The sequence below is a fragment of the Thermobia domestica genome, chromosome 15 (assembly GCF_964235325.1).
Source record: "Thermobia domestica chromosome 15, izTheDome1.hap1.1, whole genome shotgun sequence".
Lineage (NCBI taxonomy): Eukaryota > Metazoa > Arthropoda > Insecta > Zygentoma > Lepismatidae > Thermobia > Thermobia domestica.
Genome location: NC_137468.1, coordinates 159,857,075 through 159,861,294, shown reverse-complemented (window position 1 = coordinate 159,861,294; position 4,220 = coordinate 159,857,075).

Genomic DNA, 4,220 nt, shown 5'->3' with positions numbered 1-4,220 from the left:
CCTACCACTAAGCTACTGTATCCCCGTCCATTGAATTGTCTATTAAGGTATATACAGTAGTTTCCTGAATTTTTTTCTTATGGGAAAGACCCAAAAGTACAAATCCATAAAGATCTATTTTTACGTCATAAAATATATAATTCCTTATATCTTCTCGACTATCTTAGATATTGACAGCGACTTTTCATTCTTTTGCACAGCTCGATGAACCCTTGGAATTGCCTGAAGAAAACCTAGGACTGAACTAAATTTTCGATCGAAATTGTACTAAGGTACTCATTTAACCCATAGAAGTACCCATCTGATTTAATTTTGTTGCGACCAATAATTGTTTCCGAAATTTCAAGATCTCATACGCTTTTATTTCAGTGTTTCTCCAGATGTTAGATGTACTAGCTGGAAGTTTTGGGTAAACACATATTTCAAATATTGTTTACAAATGTCAGATTATATTTTCAAAAGCTTTTAAAATTTAATTTTGGTAGACTCCATGATGTTCTAACACCCTTGAAGATATCTAATTACTTTAAGATGAAATTGCTACTGGTGTTTATTAACTTTCTATGACCGATTTCGGAAATTTTAGTATCTAACACTAAAACCCCTTAACTGTGTTGGTCCTCCCTTTATTTGACAACATCTTGATAGCCGTTAGTCATATTTTAATTCAATTTCCGAATTCTAGCGTCAAGTATGCAAGTCCCACATACCTATAGTATCGCTCTTTATTTTCCCATATGTCGGTATCCATAAGGCTTACCGAGTTGCAGTTTTCAGTTAAAAAAAAAAATCAGTTGTTTACATTTTAGAGACATGTATTTCCAAATATCTAAAATGCAGAAATTAGGTACCGCATTGGAACCCCATTGGAGTACTCACTTACTTTTGCATAGCAGGGTAAAAACGCCAATGGTTCTCACTTTAAGGTTGAAAACATACTATTTTGTCTCTTCTCTGAGCATCGTGAATCTGTCGGAGCTGTACCATAGTTGGAAGGACTCACTGATCCTTCCTATAATGACCATATAGTCAGAATTCAAAAAGGAGTAGCCGTTGAAGGAAAAACAATATTTTAAAATCCTTGCACCAGTAGTCGTCACCTTAAAATCAAAATGTTCCAGTAGTAGTCAGGATTTTCTACCAGTATTCGTCACTCAAATAACTTGATATAATTTATTCAAAAACGCACTGTGTATCAGTTTAGGGTTAAGAATACAATATAAAGTAGTAAGCTTAATAACTTTGCATCACTTTTAGCACTCAAGAAAGAAAATAGAAACGTTTTTACATACTTTTTAAAGCAATTTCAGAAAGAAAAATGTTAACTGAATTCAAAAGTTAACTGTATATCACTTTCACGTTAAGAGTACAATATTAAATACTATGTTTAATAACTATACATCACTTTAAACACTCAAGAATGAAAATAAACGTTTGTACATTCATTTTAAAAACAATCTGAGAAATAAAATAAGTTAACTGAATTCAAAATTTAATTATACATCACCTTAAGCTTAAGAATACACTATAAAATACTGAGATTAATAAAAAATGAAATCTTTAACGTCCCACGGTTATGCTGGTTAGGCTAAAGGAGACGGTGATAATGAGAAATGACTGAAATGGTGGAATAAAGAAAGTGGCAGGAAATGGGAGAACCCCGAGAAAACCCGCGAGCACGGTGTTTGTCCACCACAAAGTCCACACGGCGCGAGCTGGGATCGAACCAGGGACCCCCTGCACCGGAGGTGAACGCTCTACCACTGAGCCACCGAAGAGTAGACGACTGAAGGCGCAAGTAGCATACAAATTTATGATGCTGAAGGCGTTATTTTTCACAGCTATGGAGGAAAGAGATAGAAACAAAAAAAATAACAGGAAATCTTTGTTTTACGTCCTACGAATATGCTATGTAGGTTGACGGTCAGAATTGAGTAATGAAAATTGATGATCTTGGAATACGATTTGGCCGAATAACGAGGGAGAAAATAATCATTGATTAAATATTAAATTGAAAAGAATTAAGAACCTGACGCTTAAATACTTATCTATCCGGCACCCATCTTGATCCCCATAAAATATCATGAAGTGCTTGATTGATTCTAAACCCAATAATAGTAATAGTAATTTAACAAGAAACACAGAATATATAATTTACGCACCTTGAAATGTAGAAATTAATGATTGTAATCCCCAGCTTTCCAATAGACCTTTGATTTCTTCAAATGAAGATTCGGATATCTTGTTTCTTCTCAAGCAATAATGGGTTACAATAATCAGTTGCAGTCCAAAGCCAAGTCACTAAGTGAAGCATGAATATAAAAGAATTCATTAGTTAGATGCATACAAAATCCTACGCATGTAAATCCGAATCTACTTATATTAAATTGTAAATTTAAACAAACTAAATTATACTACAGTTATAGTGACATAAAACATACATTAAATAAGGTATACAGGGTGTCTCAAAAGTCCCCTGACATAGGGTAACTCTGTTATTATCAGAGTTACAACAAAATGTAGGAGAGGAAAGCATCTCCAAATATGATGTTTTCAATCTAAAGTGAAGGAATTTTTAAAATCGGATGACTCGTTTGCGCTGTACACTCTTTATGCGCCTAATGTGAAATGAAAATGCAACGTTGCCATTTACCTGGACCTACAACATAAGTGAATGAAGTTACTTTCTTTTGCGCTAACATTTCGATGGCCAGCCCCCGTTTCAAACAGGAACTTCATTCACTTATGTTGTGGGTCCAGGTAAATGGCAACGTTGCATTTTCATTTAAATTTGGGTGCATAAAGAGTATACAGCACAAATATCTCGTCCGATTTTTTTTGAAAAAAAAAAGTGTTCACTTTAGATTGAAAACGTCATATTTCGATATGATTTTTCCTCTTACATTTTGCTGTAACTCTGATAATAACAGAGTTACCCTATGTCAGGGAACTTTTGAGACATACTGTATACATCATAAGAAGTTCCTTTCTAAATTCTACACGGATGTGGTTTCATTGAATGTGAGGTGGGTGATACACATTAGGCCTTTTGGGAGTACATCACACGGACGACCGTAATTTTGTGTTCAAAATTTTTATTATGAACTGGTGGGATATGTGATAGGGACCTACATATGGCCACGGGCTAGAATTTTCTCAGTATGTCAAAAATGCAATCAGATTTCATGCAGCTTAATTTGGTGAAAAGCTATTGCCAATTGAACGTTACATTTACCTCTTTCTTGCAGATGTTAAACCATGCCGTTAGCACGTGAGGAATGGATCGAAATAATAAAACTGTGGGACTGGAGGAGTATATGTGCAGTGGTTGCCGATTGCAGAGTCATCCACAATGTGACTCTGTGTCACATGTTTCAGTGCTACAGTAATTAACTAAATTTGAGAAGACGAGCACATTCGTGAACATACATCGTAACGGTTCAAACTCGCGGGCCCTTTTTCCTTCCCCATTTTGAACCGGTACATGAAAATGCCATTTTCTCTATGTTTGCCTGCGCCGATTTTGAAAATTCCTTCACTAATCGATTTCTCTCGACGAGTACTACAAGAATCAGTTAAAATCGCACGGGCCCTTTTTTCTTCCCCATTTTGAACCGGTACATGAAAATGCGTTTTTCTTCATGCTTGCCTGCGCCGATTTTGAAAATTTCTTCACTAGTCGATTTCTCTCGTTGAGTACTACAAGAATCAGTTAAAATTTCGCGGCCCTTTTTCTTCCCCATTTTGATCCGGTACATGAAAATGGGTTTTTCTTCATGCTTGCCTGCGCCGATTTTGAAAATTCCCTCACTAGTCGATTTCTCTCGTTGAGTACTACAAGAATCAGTTAAAATCTCGCGGGCCCTTTTTCCTTCCCCATTTTGAACAGGTACATGAAAATGCCATTTTCTCCATATTTGCCTGCGCCGATTTTGAAAATTCTTTCAGTAATCGATTTCTGTCGTCGAGTACTACAAGAATCAGTTAAAATCTCGCGGGCCCTTTTTTCTTTCCCAACCCAATATTTTTATATATTTTGAATGTATTCAAGTATGGAACAAAAGTGTTTAATTAATTCCCTTAGTAGGCTTCTCAACTTAATATTTTTCAACTTAAATTTTATTTGTTTTGATTATTTATTTTCTTGTGACTCAATATTTAATTGCAATCGTTCATTGGGGAGAAGGGTGGCCATTCTCAAATATATAAATATAGTATTC